Raw genomic sequence first — 20,948 nt, 5'->3', positions numbered from 1 at the left:
CTGAGCCCAGGATTTTAGGCACCTCATTACATTTCTCTTGGATTTACCAGTTTGGTTCTGAGACTTGGATGTTGATATGTGCAGGGCAGTTCCACTGTTGAGCCCTTCATAGCACAGAAACTCTGATGGGCGTAAGTCACGTTGAAACAGTTCTGACACAGAACACCTAATACAGTAGTAAGCGCATTACTTTATTCAATTAGGTTCTTCATTTATTATTGCACTCAACAAAAATAAACGCAACATACATCAATTTCTACGATTTTACTGAGTTACAGTTCATGTAAAAAAATCTGTCAATTGAAATAAATGAATTAGGCCCTAATCTATGGATTTCACATGATTGGGAATACAAATATGCATCTGTTGGTCATAGATAACTTTTAAAAAAAAGATAGTATCTGGTGTGATACAGCTCCGAACACCCCCACCCACCTCAACATACGCCCCTGAATGATTTGGGTGCATCCCTAGAATATCTCATTTTTCCTCAAATGTTCAATCGTTCATTACTTACCACAAATCTAAGAGCATTGGATTGGTGGAGGCATGGGCTAGATTCCACCATATTTCTTATACCAGTCATTTCCTTTCAAACAGCGAGGAAGAGGCGAAGCAAGAGGGTTAACTGGGTCCAAAATCAGGCTTCTGGCTTATTTTTCAGAATACACATTTTATAATGATTGGAGTGTATTTGTAAAAGTAGAACACGTGACATCCCGGCAACTTTGGAAGCAAAAAAAAACACTGTATGGGAGTAGTGCCTGGACGTCACAAGTTACCGCAAACAAAGTCATAAATCACGCCCATTTCTACCATTAGTCTTATTAAAATTAGATTTTAACCCTAACCACACTTCTAACTTTATGCCTAACCCTAAATAAATAAAAATACGATATAGACGTTTGACTTCGTGGCTGTGGTAACTAGTTGAAACACGCATATCTGCCCTCTCATTGGCTATAATGGTCCCACCTGATCTTGCCTCTTCCTGATTGCCTTCCATTCTAGAAGACATTTGTTTTCTTTGTTAGAGCGGCCACTTAAGTATCTGGTCAAATAATAATAATAATAATAATAATAATAATATATGCCATTTAGCAGACGCTTTTATCCAAAGCGACTTACAGTCATGCGTGCATACATTTTTTTGTGTATGGGTGGTCCCGGGGATCGAACCCACTACCTTGGCGTTACAAGCACCGTGCTCTACCAGCTGAGCTACAGAGGACTACAAATAATGTATCATGTGTTCGAAATCAGTTAAGGAATGTGAACACTTTGGGAGGAAGAAGAGATCATTAGGTCATAGGCACAGATTCCTAAACATTATATAGTAGTAGGCTACTTTGCTGGAGAAAAAAATCCCAACAAGTTTTACAGTCAATTTTTCTTTTGTCCAGCCGTTTAAACCGAACACAGGAATGTGGAGGTTCAAAGATGATGAAAACTAGGCCTAGACATTTTATACAACACAGCAGGCCTATACTGTTAAAAACAGACTTACCCGATCCATTGTGGAAGCCATTGTTTCTTTGTATGACATGAAATGTTGTAGGCTACAGTACAGTTAGACTACATTGTTGTAGTGTTCAGATAATTACCAGGGAGTTGCCGAGAGAAAAATCGATCAAGGCTCCAACTGATGCGCCCTTAGACCAGAGCAATCAAACATCTATTTAAATATCAAAACATAATTAAGTTAGGACAAATAAACGTCTCATATAGCCTAATATTACTTCAGAAAGTTCCTGGATAACATTTTACGTGATCTGTAAAAGTCGAGTAATGTCAAGAAAACGTTCAACAACACCCCATTTCACTAAGAATCTTGTTGTCTGCTATCGTCTACTTTAACCTGACAGCCACTTGGAACACATGCGCAAAAAAATTGAGAATCTCAACAGCCTTATCTCTCTGGGAATTACTGGTTCCGGTCTTTCGCTGCTGCTATTATGGCAGCTGTTGTAGACTACCAGCGCGGATAGGACAAAGAGCTATTTATGCAAGTCTTTGCAATGGTTGCAGAAGTAATTCTCCGGTCAAAAAATAAACGTAAATCCAGTGGTGGACAAAGTACCCAATTGTCATACTTGAGTATAAGTAAAGATACCATAATAGAAAATGACTCAAGTAAAAGTGAAAGCCACCCAGTAAAATGTTACTTGAGTAAAAGTCTAAAAGTATTTGGTTTTAAATATACTTAAGTATCAAAAGTAAATGTAATTGCTCAAATATACTTAATTATTAAAAGTAAAAGTATGAATAATTAAAATGTCTTTATACTAAACAAATTTACGGATAGGCAGGGGCACACTCCAACACTAAGACATCATGTACAAACAAAACATTTGTGTTTAGTGAGTCCGCCAGATTAGAGGCAGTAGGGATGACTAGGGATATTCTCTTGATAAGTGTGTGAATTGAAACATTTTCTATCCTGCTAAGCATTCAAAATGTAACGAGTACTTTTGGGTGTCAGGGAAAATGTATGGAGTAAAAAGTACATCATTTTATTTAGGAATGTAGTGAAGTAAAAGTAAAAGTTGTCAAATATATAAATAGTTAAGTAAAGAACAGATACACAAAAAAAACTACTTAAGTCGTACTTTAAAGTATTTTTATTTAAGTACTTTACAACACTGCGTAAGTCTTTCTTCTAAACTAAACTACAGCCAAATATACTGTATTTATAACTAACCCCCTTCTGTCTATGTATATAACTTGTATACAATAAAATATAGATGTTATTTCAAAATAACAGTAAACATAATGCTTTATAGCTACAATGTAGCTAACGTTAGCTAGCTAATGACAAGCTCATCTCTGCTGCCTGGATGCTTTCACCTTTCTCTCATCTGGGTTTCTTGCTGCTAGCTACCACATGGACAAGCAGTAGCCTACTGCAGTAGTCAGACTACACCAATTACCAACATTTTATTTTTACACTACACAAATATTTGAGAACAGTCAGCCCTTGATTGCTAGCTAACGAACGTTGGTTAATCGTAACATTGACAATGTCTGTGTGCTGACTACAGGTTTAACTAACGTTAAAATGCAAATCAATTTATAACATTTTTGAAATGCGTTTTTCTGGATTTTTTTGTTGTTATTCTGTCTCTCACTGTTCAAATAAACCTACCATTACAATTATAGACTGATCATTTCTTTGTCAGTGGGCAAACGTACAAAATCAGCAGGGGATCAAATACTTTTTTCCCTCACTGTATACTGTTAAAAGGAAACCAGATTTACCGGATCCATCATGGAAGCTATTGTTTCTTCAGCGTTTCTTACAAAGACAAGAAATGTGTAGGCTACGGTACGTTTACTTTGTTTTCACAGCATTCAGATAAGGATTAGGGGGTTGCCGGGAGAGAATTCCAGTCTCAAGGTGCAACTGATGCACCCCTAGACCAGAGCAATCAAACATCTATTTAAATATCAAAACTCAATTACATTATGACAACATAACATCTCACATCTCATGTAGGCTAATCCTATTTCAGAAAGTTCCTGGATAAGATTTGACCTGATCTATAAAAGTTGAGTAAAGTCAACAAAACGTTCAACAACACCCCTTTCACTAAGAATCCTTTTGTCTGCTATCTTCTACTTTTACCTGACAGCAACTTGGAACAGAGTTCTATATTAGTCCAGATGTTCTCAAGGCTATTGTTGCATCTCCCTCCCTTCAGCCTTAGAAACATAAAGATAGACAACAAACTTTATAACTGGTGAAAAACTACACATGATACTTCAATTAAGCAGGAAACAGCACTTATTATAACAGATGTGTAGCACTGTAAGTAATGTGTTTCTCTGTTGATTGTTTTAAACCTGTTTTATTCTCAGGACCATGACTATAACATTGAGTGTTGAGACACAGGGCAACAACATATCCTGGTCTCTTCTACATAATACAACTAAACACTTAAAAATGACATATATTTAAAAATGAATATGCAATCAGCAATGTAAAACAAAACAAGAAAACATGAAACCACATTCCAGATGTATGTTTTACAATGACATTTACATGAAAGCATGCGTTCGTCGTACCAAATCACCAATAAAAAAGTAGAATGGTAAGGTATAAGATATTATCAAGTGTATTTCCAGAGTGAAGAGAGAGAAGTTAGGTAGGAGACCTTAGTGGCCGTGAGAAAACAGAAGAGTGTGAGGTCTGTGGTTGACATGACCTATAAGTACTGATGGGCAGAGCTGGCTTCCTGCCCCCATGATGCCTCTTCCAAACAACCAACACATAATTCGCTTCACAATAAAAATGTGTGAGCATCTTTTTGGAGCACACTTAACATAAAATAATGAAAGTGTAAAGATATCCCTATTAAAATACGTTAAAATAAATGCAACAACCTAATATGACCACTCTAATAGGCTATTGGCTTCTGTACTTCCGTATGTCCCATCACCTACACTAAAACCTGGTGAAGGGATTTACAAGAAATATGTGAACATCTTTTAGGACCAAACTAATTATACAAGAGGCCTATGCTCCTTATAAAAAATTGATTATTATTATAGATTTAAAAAACAGAATTAATGTGATAATTAGCCGTTGTTGAGCAGATAATGGATTGAATTGATTGATCTATTGAATACACATAGTATTGTTGAAACATTATTCTACATTATACAATTATTTAATGGATAATAGGAGTTAATTAAATAAGATACAGCTCTGAATACCCCACACCCCACCACACACATACACACAGCACTCCTACTAAGAGACACTTGATACAAATCCAGAGCTGCATATTATGCTACACAGGTTACCATGGTAATCAGACTTAGAAAACTGTTACATTTTCTATTGAAACTTTATTTAGGGATCTGGAACCGGTGCAGGAGAGGAGGGCGATAAAAGATGACATGTTTGTGCTTTGTGGTGTTTTTTCATTGACCCTGAATGAGCAAAGATCTTTCCACATAGACAGGAGTAAGATTTCTCTCCAGTGTGTGTGAGCTGGTGTGTAGTCAGTTCTCCTGAATTCCTGAAACTCTTCCCACACTGATCACAGCTATAAGGCTTCTCTCCTGTGTGTATGCGTTGGTGTGCAGTCAGGGATCCTGAATGATTGAAGCTCTTCCCACACTGAACACAGCTATAAGGCTTCTCTCCTGTGTGTATGCGTTGGTGTGTAGTCAGTTCTCCTGAACGATTGAAGCTCTTCCCACACTGATCACAGCTATAAGGCTTCTCTCCTGTGTGTATGCGTTTGTGTATAGTCAGGGCTCCTGATTGATTGAAGCTCTTCCCACACTGAACACAGCTATAAGGCTTCTCTCCTGTGTGTATGCGTTGGTGTTTAATCAGGGATCCTGAATGACTGAAGCTCTTCCCACACTGATCACAGCTATAAGGCTTCTCTCCTGTGTGTATGCGTTGGTGTGTAGTCAGGGATCCTGAATGATTGAAGCTCTTCCCACACTGATCACAGCTATAAGGCTTCTCTCCGGTGTGTATGCGTTGGTGTATAGTCAGGTGTACTGATTGATTGAAACTCTTCCCACACTGATCACAGTTATAAGGCTTCTCTCCTGTGTGTATGTATTGGTGTGTAGTCAGGGATCCAGAATGATTGAAGCGCTTCCCACACTGATCACAGCTATAAGGCTTCTCTCCTGTGTGTATGCGTTTGTGTATAGTCAGGGCTCCTGATTGATTGAAGCTCTTCCCACACTGATCACAGTTATATGGCTTCTCTCCTGTGTGTATGCGTTGGTGTGTAGTCAGGTACAGTGAACGATTGAAGCTCTTCCCACACTGATCACAGCTATAAGGCTTCTCTCCTGTGTGTATGCGTTGGTGTGTAGTCAGGGATAGTGAACGATTGAAGCTCTTCCCACACTGAACACAGCTATAAGGCTTCTCTCCTGTGTGTATGCGTTGGTGTGCAGTCAGGGATCCTGAATGTTTGAAGCTCTTCCCACACTGATCACAGCTATAAGGCTTCTCTCCTGTGTGTATGCGTTGGTGTGTAGTCAGGTCTCCTGAACGATTGAAGCTCTTCCCACACTGATCACAGCTATAAGGCTTCTCTCCTGTATGTATGCGCTGGTGTACAGTCAGGTTTCCTGATTTCCTGAAGCCCTTCCCACACTGATCACAGCTATAAGGCTTCTCTCCTGTGTGAATGAGTTGGTGTGTAGTCAGGGATCCTGATTGAGTGAAGCTCTTCCCACACTGATCACAGCTATATGGCTTCTCTTCTGGGTGTATGCGTTGGTGTGTAATCAGGGATCCTGAATGGTTGAAGCTCTTCCCACACTGATCACAGCTATAAGGCTTCTCTCCTGTGTGTATGCGCTGGTGTGTAATCAGGGATCCTGATTGATTGAAGCTCTTCCCACACTGATCACAGCTATAAGGCTTTTCTCCTGTGTGTATGCGCTGGTGTTTAATCAGGGATCCTGAATAATTGAAGCTCTTCCCACACTGATCACAGCTATAAGGCTTCTCTCCTGTGTGTATGCGTTGGTGTGTAATCAGGGATCCTGAATGATTGAAGCTCTTCCCACACTGATCACAGCTATAAGGCTTCTCTCCTGTGTGTATGCGTCTGTGTGTAATCAGGGATCCTGAATTATTGAAGTGCTTCCCACACTGATCACAGCTATAAGGCTTCTCTCCTGTGTGTATGCGTCGGTGTGTAATCAGGGATCCTGAATGATTGAAGCTCTTCCCACACTGATCACAGATATAAGGCTTCTCTCCTGTGTGTATGCGTTGGTGTGTAATCAGGTATCCTAAATGATTGAAACTCTTCCCACACTGATCACAGCTATAAGGCTTCTCTCCTGTGTGTATGCGTTGGTGTGTTCTCAGGTCTCCTGATTGACTGAAGCTCTTCCCACACTGATCACAGCTATAAGGCTTCTCTCCTGTGTGTATGCGTTGGTGTATAGTCAGGTGTGCTGCCTGATTGAAGCTCTTCCCACACTGATCACAGCTATAAGGCTTCTCTCCAGTGTGAATCCGCTCGTGAATAATCAATTCCGTCTGTTTAGAAAAACTCTTCCCACAGCCAGAGCAGCGGTGGGGAGGATTCTTCCCTATAAGTCTCTGCTTGTGTTTACTGAGACGTTCTGATCTGGAGTGACTCTTCTGGAGAGACGTCTTGTCAGAATCGTGTTGTTGTTGAGCCTCCCCAGATGATAAGCCCTTCCCACTGAGAGAGCAATGGTTAGGGCTGTCCCCTGAGAAACAAAGATAATGAATAGCATGGACATCTGAAATCAGGCTACCTGATGAGACTTTGATAAATGCTGAAAATTGCCAATCAAAATAAACATACTACTACAGCGACCACATTATTTCTGAGAAGCATATTTGTTTCCGAATTCGGACATGTAAACTATTTATAAGATGCATACTTTTACTTTTTACAAACTCACTGCACTCGTGCAAAAGAAGGAAGTTTGCGCTGCTCGTGCTAGCACATGCACAGATTAAATATGCCTACATGAATCTAATTAAGGCGTTTACGTGTCCTAATAATTCTAAAGATTGCTCAGAAAACCAGGTGTTTTTAACAGCGTTACTTGTATTGTCACCTTAAGCCAATTCAATCAATCAATCAATCAATTTTATTTTATATAGCCCTTCTTACATCAGCTAATATCTCGAAGTGCTGTACAGAAACCCAGCCTAAAACCCCAAACAGCTAGTAATGCAGGTGTAGAAGCACGGTGGCTAGGAAAAACTCCCTAGAAAGGCAAAACCTAGGAAGAAACCTAGAGAGGAACCAGGCTATGAGGGGTGGCCAGTCCTCTTCTGGCTGTGCCGGGTGGAGATTATAACAGAACCATGCCAAGATGTTCAAAAATGTTCATAAGTGACAAGCATGGTCAAATAATAATCAGGAATAAATCTCAGTTGGCTTTTCATAGCCGATCATTAGAGTTTAAAACAGCAGGTCTGGGACAGGTAGGGGTTCCATAACCGCAGGCAGAACAGTTGAAACTGGAATAGCAGCAAGGCCAGGCGGACTGGGGACAGCAAGGAGTCACCACGGCCGGTAGTCCCGACGTATGGTCCTAGGGCTCAGGTCTCTCAGTTGGCTTTTCATAGCCGATCATTTAGAGTTGAAAACAGCAGGTCTGGGACAGGTAGGGGTTTCGTAGCCGCAGGCAGAACAGTTGAAACTGGAATAGCAGCAAGGCCAGGCGGACTGGGGACAGCAAGGTGTCATCATGCCCGGTAGTCCTGACGTATGGTCCTAGGGCTCAGGTTCTCAGAGAGAAAGAGAGAACGAGAGAATTAGAGAGAGCATACTTAAATTCACACAGGACACTGGATAAGACAGGAGAAGTACTCCAGGTATAACCAACTAACCCCAGCCCCCCGACACATAAACTACTGCAGCATAAATACTGGAGGCTGAGACAGGAGCGGTCCGGAGACACTGTGGCCCCATCCGAAGAAACCCCCGGACAGGGCCAAACAGGAAGGATATAACCCCACCCACTCCGCCAAAGCACAGCCCCCGCACCACTAGAGGGATATCCCCAACCACCAACTTACAATCCTGAGACAAGGCCGAGTATAGCCCACAGAGGTCTCCACCACAGCACAAACCAAGGGGGGGCGCCAACCCAGACAGGAAGATCACGTCAGTAACTCAACCCACTCAAGTGACGCACCCCTCCCAGGGACGGCATGAAAGAGCACCAGCAAGCCAGTGACTCAGCCCCTGCAACAGGGTTAGAGGCAGAGAACCCCAGTGGAGAGGGGAACCGGCCCGGCAGAGACAGCAAGGGCTGTTCGTTGCTCCAGCCTTTCCGTTCACCTTCACACTCCTGGGCCAGACTACACTCAATCATATGACCTACTGAAGAGATAAGTCTTCAGTAAAGACTTAAAGGTTGAGACCGAGTCTGCGTCTCTCACATGGGTAGGCAGACTGTTCCATAAAAATGGAGATCTATAGGAGAAAGCCCTGCCTCCCGCTGTTTGCTTAGAAATTCTAGGGACAATTAGGAGGCCTGCGTCTTGTGACCGTAGCGTACGTATTGGTATGTACGGCAGGACCAACTCGGAAAGATAGGTAGGAGCAAGCCCATGTAACGCTTTATAGGTTAACAGTAAAACCTTGAAATCAGCCCTTGCCTTAACAGGAAGCCAGTGTAGGGAAGCTAGCACTGGAGTAATATGATCAAATTTCTTGGTTCTAGTCAGGATTCTAGCAGCCGTATTTAGCACTAACTGAAGTTTATTTAGTGCTTTATCCGGGTAGCCGGAAAATAGAGCATTGCAGTAGTCTAATCTAGAAGTAACAAATGCATGGATTAATTTTTCTGCATCATTTTTGGACAGAAAATTTCTGATTTTTGCAATGTTACGTAGATGGAAAAAAGCTGTCCTTGAAACAGTCTTGATATGTTCGTCAAAAGAGAGATCAGGGTCAAGAGTAACGCCTAGGTCCTTCACAGTTTTATTTGAGACGACTTTACAACCATCAAGATGAATTGTCAGATTTAACAGAAGATCTCTTTGTTTCTTGGGACCTAGAACAAGCATCTCTGTTTTGTCCGAGTTTAAAAGTAAAAAGTTTTCAGCCATCCACTTCCTTATGTCTGAAACACAGGCTTCTAGCGAGGGCAATTTTGGGGCTTCACCATGCTTCATTGAAATGTACAGCTGTGTGTCATCCGCATAGCAGTGAAAGTTAACATTATGTTTTCGAATAACATCCCCAAGAGGTAAAATATATAGTGAAAACAATAGTGGTCCTAAAACGGAACCTTGAGGAACACCGAAATGTACAGTTGATTTGTCGGAGGACAGACCATTCACAGAGACAAACTGATATCTTTCCGACAGGTAGGATCTAAACCAGGCCATTTTTTTGGTGATTTTTTTGCAATTAAGATAAGCAGAGTAAGGTGTTTACATGACTACTGCCATAACTGGTTTAATGTCAAATTATGAGTGTGCATGTAAACACTCATTGTAAAGCCCTAGTTAGATTTTAGATTTTAGTCATTTAGCAGACGCTCTTATCCAGAGCGACTTACAGTTAGTGCATACATTTCTTTTTCATACTGGTCCCCCGTGGGAAACGAACCCACAACCCTGGCGTTGCAAACGCCATGTTCTATCAACTGAGCTACACAGGACTATTCCTGAAACTATTCCTTAAAAAAATATGTTTGCAAAAGAAACATTGATCATCTAATAGTCAAATCATAGAGTAAAAGCAGGTGAGCTGGTCCTAATCTTTGTAAATGTTATGCTATTTTGTTGTGGAAAACTGTGCAAGTAAACCCTTTCACCCATACATAGACATGCTAGAAATCTTTTAACAAGTACATTTTTTTGTGAAGATTGCATTCAAAACAACCTTCCATTCCCTCTGTCACAAGCGGTTTTATGGCTGATTTAAAGGACTATTTCACCCATGTAATGCACCGGCTTTGTTGTTTTCATCAGTCCCCTGTTACATTCAACCATGTCACGTTATTTGGCAAATAGCACTTAGTATATTAATATTTTTATTCAATGTCTTGAGATTGGAAAACATGTTTATGAAGTTGAACATGTGCTCTTTATGACCAAATGATAAATTAGGTGATTTTTTTAAAATTTATTTTTAAATACCATATTACACTTTTAAAAATGGGTGGAACTACCCAGATTTTCTCGTCAATATATGATTAATCAATTAATGACTAAAGTGCATAAAGATGATAGACTTCTGATATGTCATTGAAAATTGGGAACATGTTTACTGTGCTAATGACCATACCAAAAAAAGAGTAAAGGAGAGCAATGTACAATACAGTGAATTTAGCAAAACGAGGAATTTGTGGTAAGTACATGCGGGCCGCCATCTTTATGCACCTCCACTATTGTTACAGAAGCAGACTGTAGTGTAATCTACACACCATGGTTCTTACTTAATGAAATCAAATCTCCATCTTCCTTCTCTTCTCCTCCTCCTCTCTCAGTTCCACTCTGCCCCGGTGTTTTCCTGCAGTCGACCAGACCCTGCAGTAAAGCGGTACCAGGAGGTGTTTGACCTGGGGACTCCTGGAGGGTGGAGGGGAACGGGCTAGCTTTGTCCTGTTGGCCACAATAAATATTAAACAGTTTATCATTAAACAAAATATTTTATTAATTTAGTCTACAACTCTGATTGATTTGGGTCTATCCCTAGAATATCTCATTTTTCCTAAAATGTTCAATCATTCACTACTTCCACAAATCTAATAGCATTGGGTTGGTGGAGGCATGGGCTAGTCAGAGTTTCCACCATATTTCTTATACCAGTCATTTCCTTTCAAAACAGAGAGGAAGAGGCGACTTGTGGCTTATTTGATCGAAAATACATTTCATAATGATTAGGTTGTTACGAGTGTACTGATAAAAGTAGGTCACGTGACATGCTGGAAACTTACCTCCCCCCCCCCCAAAAAAAAATAATAATAATGTCATTTTAAACCTAATCTTAACCACACTTCTAACCTTATGCCTGACCCTAACCTTAAAATCTAAAAGCACATTTCTGTTTACATGAATTTCTACGATGTATATTTTTGACTTTGTGGTTGTGGTAACGACTGCCTTCCATTTTTTAAGACATTTATTTTCATTGCCATTACATATTAGAAGGCAATCACTGCCAATTAATTATTGGGTTAACTTACAGGAACATGGGGTGTCTCACCCCACAAAATGGGTTCTACAGAAAAGTTGGGAGCATGAACATGGACAGAATAAAACCTTTGGATGGGTGGGTGATAACCAGGCGAGGCAGATGGGATTGTATGGTAGGGACTTTAGCCCCACGGTACCTATCCCTGTGAGTCCACCATGGCTATTCCCACCTCCAGTAGTTGATTTACAAGTGTTGGAGAGAGTACGGAAAGACAGGGAGGGGGTTGATTCATCTGTTATTATTTAATAGGCGACTGGAAACTGTAAATCTTAATTTTTTGCCCATATATACAGACGGACCAAAAGACCCATGGACAGGTAAGACTGGATCAGCCTTTGTTGAACAGGAAAGTGGGGTGGCTGTCAGGAGACGTATTACAGACCACCTGGCTGTGTACATGGCAGAGCTGATGGCCGTACTGTTGGCCTTGCTGTGGGTTGAGGAAGTCAAGCCAAACAGAGTAGTTATATGTTCTGACTCATGTGCTGTGTTGATGAGTCTGCAATCAGTTAGCTCACATAGCAGACAATGACTGCTAAATGAGGGAATTCAAATTCATGCCCGGCTGAGACAGATGGGTGTCCATATAAGCTTTGCTTGGGTCCCGGCCCATGTGGGGGTGGAAGGGAATGAGGAAGTAGATATGCTAGCTAAACAGGCCCTTAGGAGACAGGAGGTGGAGGTGCCATTGAGTAAATAGAGGCCAAGGGAATGATATGGGCAGTGGTGGTGCAGAGATGGCAGGAACAGTGACACTAAGTGCAGGCATCTATTGATTGTTTACATTTTAGTCATTTAGCAGAAACTCTTATCTAGAGCGACTTACAGGAGAAATTAGGGATAAGTTGCTCAAAGGCACATTGACAGATTTTTCACCTAGTCGGCTCGGGTTACTGGCCCAACGCTCTAAACCACTAGGCTACCTGCCGCCCCTATTCCAGGTACAGAGTAAAGTAGGGGAGGATGGTAGGAATGGACAGAAGAGAGGAGGCCATCCTTACAAGGCTAAGGGTGGGACACAGCCAGCTGAATAAGTCATTAAATGTGATAGGAAAGCATCCAACAGGAAGGTGTGATTACTGCCAGGAAACAGAGACAGTGGAGCATGTACTGATACAGTGTGGGCAGTATAATAGGGAAAGAGAGAGACTGATACAGTATGAGGGAGAAGGGGGTACAGGGATTGAGTATGATTAGTGGTTAAGAGCGTTGTGCCAGTAACCGAAAGGTCACTGGTTCTAATCCCCGAGTCGACTAGGTGAAAAATCTGTCGATGTGCCCTTGAGCAAGGCAATTAACCCTGATTGCTCCTGTAAGTCGCTCTGGATAAGAGCGTCTGCTAAAATGACTGAAATGTAAATGTAAATAAGCATACTGAGTAGAACATTAGATACAGTAGCAAATATTTTATATTTTTAAAAGAGAAACGAGGCTGGCAGGTGGGATTTAGTTCCTCGATCCTTGTCTCTGGCCCACACTCCATTACAATAGGTGGTATAATGCACCATAACGTTGCATAACAACTTTTTTTTTTTTTTTTTTTTTTTACCTTTATTTAACCAGGTAAACCAGTTGAGAACAAGTTCTCATTTACAACTGCGACCTGGCCAAGATAAAGCATAGCAGTGCGATAAAAACAAACACAGAGTTACATATGGGGTAAAACAAAACAAAGTCAAAAATACAACAGAAATACATATAATATACAGTGTGCAAATTTAGCAAGTTATGGAGGTAGGCAATAAAATAGGCTATAGTGCAAAATAATTACAATTAGTATTAACACTGGAATGATAGATGTGCAAGAGATGATGTGCAAATAGAGATACTGGGGTACAAATGAGCAAAATAGATAACAATATAGGGATGAGGTAGTTGGGCGGGCTAATTTCAGATGGGCTGTGTACAGGTGCAGTGATCGGTAAGGTGCTCTGACAACTGATGCTTAAAGTTAGTGAGGGAGATAAGTGTCTCCAGCTTCAGAGATTTTTGCAATTTGTTCCAGTCATTGGCAGCAGAGAACTGGAAGGAATTGCGGCCAAAGGAGGTGTTGGCTTTGGGGATGACCAGTGAGATATACCCGCTGGAGCGCAGACTACGGGTGGGTGTTGCTATGGTGACCAATGAGCTAAGATAAGGCGGGGATTTGCCTAGCAGTGATTTATAGATGGCCTGGAGCCAGTGGGTTTGGCGACGAATATGTAGTGAGGACCAGCCAACAAGAGCGTACAGGTCACAGTGGTGGGTATTATATGGGGCTTTGGAGACAAAACGGATGGCACTGTGATAGACTACATCCAATTTGCTGAGTAGAGTGTTGGAGGCTATTTTGTAAATGACATCGCCGAAGTCAAGGATCGGTAGGATAGTCAGTTTTACGAGGGCATGTTTGGCAGCATGAGTGAAGGAGGCTTTGTTGCGAAATAGGAAACCGATTCTAGATTTAACTTTGGATTGGAGATTCTTAATGTGAGTCTGGAAGGAGAGTTTACAGTCTAACCAGACACCTAGATATTTGTAGTTGTCCACATACTCTAGGTCAGACCCGTCGAGAGTAGTGATTCTAGTCGGGTGGGCGGGTGCAAGCAGCGTTCGGTTGAAGAGCATGCATTTAGTTTTACTAGTGTTTAAGAGCAGTTGGAGGCTACTGAAGGAGTGTTGTATGGAATTGAAGCTCGTTTGGAGGTTTGTTAACACAGTGTCCAATGAAGGGCCAGATGTATACAAAATGGTGTCGTCTGCGTAGAGGTGGATCTGAGAGTCACCAGCAGCAAGAGCGACGTCATTGATATACACAGAGAAAAGAGTCGGCCCAAGAATTGAACCCTGTGGCACCCCCATAGAGACTGCCATAGGTCCAGACAACAGGCCCTCCGATTTGACACATTGAACTCTATCTGAGAAGTAGTTGGTGAACCAGGCGAGGCAGTCATTTGAGAAACCAAGGCTATTTAGTCTGCCAATAAGAATGCGGTGGTTGACAGAGTCGAAAGCCTTGGCCAGGTCAATGAAAACGGCTGCACAGTACTGTCTATTATCGATCGCGGTTATAATATCGTTTAGGACCTTGAGCGTGGCTGAAGTGCACCCATGACCAGCTCGGAAACCGGATTGCATAGCGGAGAAGGTACGGTGGGATTCGAAATGGTCGGTGATCTGTTTGTTGACTTGGCTTTCAAAAACTTTTGAAAGGCAGGGCAGGATGGATATGGGTCTGTAACAGTTTGGATCTAGAGTGTCACCCCCTTTGAAGAGGGGGGATGACCGCGGCAGCTTTCCAATCTCTGGGGATCTCAGACGTTACGAAAGAGAGGTTGAACAGGCTAGTAATAGGGGTTGCGACAATTTCGCGGCTAGTTTTAGAAAGAAAGGGTCCAGATTGTCTAGCCCAGATGATTTGTAGGGGTCCAGATTTTGCAGCTCTTTTAGAACATCAGCTGTCTGGATTTGTGTGAAGGAGAAGCGGTGGGGGCATGGGCAAGTTGCAGCGGAGGGTGCAGAGCTGGTGGCCGGGGTAGTGGTAGCCAGGTGGAAAGCATGGCCAGCCGTAGCAAAATGCTTGTTGAAATTCTCGATTATTGTAGATTTATCGGTGGTGATAGTGTTTCCTAGCCTCAGTGCAGTGGGCAGCTGGGAGGAAGTGCTCTTATTTTCCATGGACTTTACAGTGTCCCAAAACTTTTTGGAGTTAGTGCTACAGGATGCTAATTTCTGTTTGAAAAAGTTAGCCTTTGCTTTCCTAACTGCTTGTGTATATTGGTTCCTAACTTCCCTGAAAAGTTGCATATCGCGGGGGCTATTTGATGCTAATGCAGTACGCCACAGGATGTTTTTGTGCTGGTCAAGGGCAGTCAAGTCTGAGGAGAACCAGGGGCTATATCTGTTCTTAGTTCTGTATTTTTGAATGGGGCATGTCTATTTAAGATTGAGAGGAAATTACTTTTAAAGAACAACCAGGCATCCTCTACTGACGGAATGAAATCTATATCCATCCAGGATACCTGGGCCAGGTCAATTAGGAAGGCCTGCTCGCTGAAGTGTTTTTGGGAGCGTTTGACAGTGATGAGGGGTGGTCGTTTGACCGCGGACCCGCTACGGACGCAGGCAATAAGGCAGTGATCGCTGAGATCCTGGTTGAAGACAGCGGAGGTGTATTTAGAGGGTAAGTTAGTCAGGATGATATCTATGAGGGTACCCATGTTTACGGATTTAGGGTTGTACCTGGTAGGTTCGTTGATAATTTGTGTGAGATTGAGGGCATCTAGTTTAGATTGTAGGATGGCCGGGGTGTTAAGCATATCCCAATTTAGGTCACCAAGCAGTACGAACTCTGAGGATAGATGGGGGGCAATCAATTCACATATGGTGTCCAGGGCACAGCTGGGGGCTGAGGGGGGTCTGTAGCAAGCGGCAACAGTGAGAGACTTATTTCTGGAAAGGTGGATTTTTAGAAGTAGAAGCTCAAACTGTTTGGGCACAGACCTGGATAGTATGATGGAGCTCTGCAGGCTATCTCTACAGTAGATTGCAACTCCACCCCCTTTGGCAGTTCTATCTAAACGGAAAATTTTATAGTTGGGGATGGAAATTTCTGAATTTTTGGTGGCCTTCCTAAGCCAGGATTCAGACACTGCTAGAACATCAGGGTTGGCGGAGTGTGCTAACGCAGTGAATAACTCAAACTTAGGAAGGAGGCTTCTGATATTTATGTGCAGAAAACCAAGACTTTTACGGTTACAGAAGTCAACAAATGATAGCTCTTGGGGAGTAGGAGTGATACTGGGGGCTGCAGGGCCTGGGTTAGCCTCTACATCACCAGAGGAACAGAGGAGGACTAGAATAAGGATACGACTAAAGGCTTTAAGAACTGGTCTTCTAGTGCGTTGGGTACATAGAATAAAGGGGGGCAGTTCTCCGGGCGTTGTAGAAAAGATTCAGGGCATTATGTACAGAAAAGGATATGGAAGGATATGAGTACAGTTCAGGTAACCCTAAGCGTTGGGTAACAATGAAAGAGATAGCGTCATTGGAGGCATCGATTGAGCCGGTCTCGGCATGTATGGGGGGTGGAACAAAGGAACTATATGAGGCAGTTTGAGAGGGACTAGGGGTTCTACAGTTAAATTGTATAATAAGAACTAACCCAAACAGCAATAGGCAAGGCATAATTGACATGGGAGAGAGGCATAAAGCAGTCACAGGTGTTATTAGAGAGAGCTAAGACACAACTGGAAATAGCGATAACGTTTGGGCTAAGACTAAACAGAATAAACAGGACAGGGTACCGTGTAAAGGAACAGTCCCGCAGGCATCAGCTGTGCAGCTGAGTGATCATAAGGTCCAGTGAACAGCAATATGTGAGTCCGAGAGCAGTTCAAATTGGTGCTTCAGCACAGCTAGCAGGGAGCACAGTTGTAGTTTGCGTGTGCTAGCGGGCCGGGGCTGGCAGATGGATCTTCGTGGTCGTCGCAACGGGAAGCCTGTTGAAACCACATCAGACTATTTCGTCGGCAAACCATTCGTGTTGGATCGGCGGGGCTCCGTGTCAACACTAGGTGGTCCCGTCCGGTTGACAGAGAGGTAGATAGCCAGGAGATGGGAGATGGGCCTAGCTCAGGATGATTAGCCAGACCTCAACGTTCATTTTGTAGCAGCTAGCTGGTAGCGATGAATCCGGAGTTAAAGGTCCAGTGATTCAGTGATTCCGGCAGAAAAACTGATATGTTCTGGGTCGATAACGCGCTGTGCAGACTGGCCGAATAATAGTCCGGACTAGAGCTGGCTGGTAGGTGGTGCAGGCCACGGACAATGGTGAAAAACCGCTAACGGTAGCTGATAGCAAGTAGCTAGTTAGCTGGCTACTCCCGTCCGGTAGACCTAGAGGTAGATAGCCAGGATATGAGCCTGACTCTAGGCTAGCTCGAGGCTAACTGGTGCTTGCATCGGGGGCAGTGGTGATTAGCCAAACAGCAACATCCATTCGGTTGCGGCTAGCTAGTTGCGATCCGGTGATTAATGTCCAGTGATTAAATTATTCCGGCAGAAAATCCAATGTTCTGGGTGAAATAGCAACTGTGGCTAATAGCAAGTAGCTAGTTAGCTGGCTAGCTAGTTTCAACTGGAGATTCTAGATAAAAGGTAAGTCAATAATAGAATCCGTTCCACGTTGAGTGAGGCGGGTTGCAGGAAAGTATATTTTGTAGAAGGATGAAAAGTCTGATAGGAAAATATGTACGAAAAATAAAAAAAAACAGGGTATTTACAGGCTATTTACAGACACACGACAAAAACTGACGATAAACCCCACAGAAGAGGTATTTTCATCTTGAGTTGCCACTTGAGTATATTCTTGGCATTTTTCCTATTTTGTTGCCTTACATCCTGGAATTAAAATGGATTGTCTGGGGGTTTGTATGATGTGATTTACACACTTTGAAGATGCAAAATAAAAAAATTTGTGAAACAAACAAGAAATAAGACAAAAAAACAGAAAACGTGAGCATGCATAACTATTCAACCCCCCAAAGTCAATACTTTGTAGAGCCACCTATTGCAGCAATTACAGCTGTAAGTCCCTTGGGGTATGTCTCTATAAGTTTGGCATATCTAGCCATGGGATTTTTTCCCATTCTTCAAGGCAAAACTGCTCCAGCTCCTTAAAGTTGGATGGGTTCCGCTGGTGTACAGCAATCTTTCAGTCATACCACAGATTCTCAATTGGATTGAGGTCTGGGCTTTGACTAGGCCATTCCAAGACATTTAAATGTTTCCCATTAAAACACTCAAGTGTTGCTTTAGCAGTATGCTTAGGGTCATTGTCCTGCTGGAAGGTGGAAAACCGTCCAAGTCTCAAATCTCTGGAAGAATGAAACAGGTTTCCCTCAAGAATGTCCCTGTATTTAGCACCATCCATCATTCCTTCAAATTCTGACCAGTTTCCCAGTCCCTGCCGATGAAAAACATTCCCACAGCATGATGCTGCCACCACCATGCTTCACTGTGGGGATGGTATTCTCGGGGTGATGAGAGGTGTTGGGTTTGCGCCAGACATAGCGTTTTCCTTGATGGCCAAAAAGCTGGGGAGTCTCCCACATGCCTTTTGGCTAACACCAAACGTGCTTGCTTATTTTTTTCTGAAAGCAATGGCTTTTTTTCTGGCCACTCTTCCGTAAAATCCAGCTCTGTGAGTGTACGGCTTAAAGTTGTCCTATGGACAGATACTCCAATCTCAGCTGTGGAGCTTTGCAGCTCCTTCAAGGTTATGTTTGGTCTCTTTGTTGCCTCTCTGATGAATGCCCTCCTTCCCTGGTCCGTGAGTTTTGGTGGGCGGCCCTCTCTTGGCAGGATTGTTGTGTTGCATATTCTTTCAATTTTTTAATAATGGATTTAATGGTGCTCTGTGGGATGTTCAAATTTTCAGATACTTTTTTATAACCCAACCCTGATCTGTACTTCTCCAAAACTTTGTCCCTTACCTGTTTGGAGAGCTCCTTGTTCTTCATATGCCCGCTTGATTAGTGGTGTTTCAGACACTGGGGCCTTTCAGAACAGGTGTATATACAGTGAGGGAAAAAAGTATTTGATCCCCTGCTGATTTTGTACGTTTGCCCACTGACAAAGAAATGATCAGTCTATAATTTTAATGGTAGGTTTATTTGAACAGTGAGAGACAGAATAACAACAAAACAATCCAGAAAAACGCATGTCAAAATGTTATAAATTGATTTGCATTTTAATTAGGGAAATAAATATTTGACCCCCTCTCAATCAGAAAGATTTCTGGCTCCCAGGTGTCTTTTATACAGGTAACGAGCTGTGATTAGGAGCACACTCTTAAAGGGAGTGCTCCTAATCTCAGCTTGTTACTTGTATAAAAGACACCTGTCCACAGAAGCAATCAATCAATCAGATTCCAAACTCTCCACCATGGCCAAGACCAAAGAGCTCTCCAAGGATGTCAGGGACAAGATTGTAGACCTACACAAGGCTGGAATGAGCTACAAGACCATCGCCAAGCAGCTTGGTGAGAAGGTGACAACGGTTGGTGTGATTATTCGCAAATGGAAGAAACACAAAATAACTGTCAATCTCCCTCGGCCTGGGGCTCCATGCAAGATCTCTCCTCGTGGAGTTGCAATGATCATGTGAACGGTGAGGAATCAGCCCAGAACTACACGGGATGATCTTGTCAATGATCTCAAGGCAGCTGGGACCATAGTCACCAAGAAAACAATTGGTAACACACTACGCCGTGAAGGACTGAAATCCTGCAGCGCCCGCAAGGTCCCCCTGCTCAAGAAAGCCCATATACATGCCCGTCTGACGTTTGCCAATGAACATCTGAATGATTCAGAGGAGAACTGGGTGAAAGTGTTGTGGTCAGATGAGACCAAAATTGAGCTATTTGGCATCAACTCAACTCGCCGTGTTTGGAGTAGGAGGAATGCTGCCTATGACCCCAAGAACACTCTGTAGCTCAACTGGTAGAGCACGGCGCTTGTAACGCCAAGGTAGTGGGTTCGATCCCCGGGACCACCCATACACAAAAATGTATGCACGCATGACTGTAAGTCGCTTTGGATAAAAGCGTCTGCTAAATGGCATATTATTATTATTATTTAACACCATCCCCACCGTCAAACATGGAGGTGGAAACATTATGCTTTGGGGGTGTTTATCTGCTAAGGGGACAGGACAACTTCACCGCATCAAAGGGACAATCATGTACCGTCAAATCTTGGGTGAGAACCTCCTTCCCTCAGCCAGGGCATTGAAAATGGGTCGTGGATGGGTTTTCCAGCATGACAATGACCCAAAACACACGGCCAAGGTAACAAAGGAGTGGCTCAAGAAGAGGCACATTAAGGTCCTGGAGTGGCCTAGCCAGTCTCCAGACCTTAATCCCATAGAAAATCTGTGGAGGGAGCTGAAGGTTCGAGTAGCCAAACGTCAGCCTCGAAACCTTAATGACTTGGAGAAGATCTGCAAAGAGGAGTGGGACAAAATCCCTCCTGAGATGTGTGCAAACCTGGTGGCCAACTACAAGAAACATCTGACCTCTGTGATTGCCAACAAGGGTTTTGCCACCAAGTACTAAGTCATGTTTTGCAGAGGGGTCAAATACTTATTTCCCTCATTAAAATGAAAATCAATTTATAACATTTTTGACATGCATTTTTCTGGATTTTGTTGTTGTTATTCTGTCTCTCACTGTTCAAATAAACCTACCATTAAAATTATAGACTGATCATGTCT

The 20,948-nt window shown here is 42.6% G+C and overlaps 1 protein-coding gene across 3 annotated transcripts in view; it reads right to left on the bottom strand.

Annotated features, from left to right (window-relative positions):
• Positions 1–20,948, bottom strand: part of LOC121576323 — a 33,802-nt gene that overhangs the window by 4,420 nt on the left and 8,434 nt on the right. The window contains exon 2 of one of the 3 annotated variants that reach the window (XM_045215251.1): positions 10,933–11,098. The exons of 1 other annotated variant lie outside the window; for it this stretch is intronic. The gene's annotated coding sequence lies outside the window, so the exon portion shown is untranslated. Of the gene's footprint in view, positions 1–1,507; positions 1,622–10,932; positions 11,099–20,948 lie in introns of those variants that run through there. One more of the 3 variants, XM_045215250.1, reaches the window with a different exon arrangement.

The sequence above is a fragment of the Coregonus clupeaformis genome, unplaced genomic scaffold (genome assembly GCF_020615455.1).
Source record: "Coregonus clupeaformis isolate EN_2021a unplaced genomic scaffold, ASM2061545v1 scaf0403, whole genome shotgun sequence".
NCBI lineage: Eukaryota > Metazoa > Chordata > Actinopteri > Salmoniformes > Salmonidae > Coregonus > Coregonus clupeaformis.
This window is presented reverse-complemented; position numbering and strand designations above follow the sequence as displayed.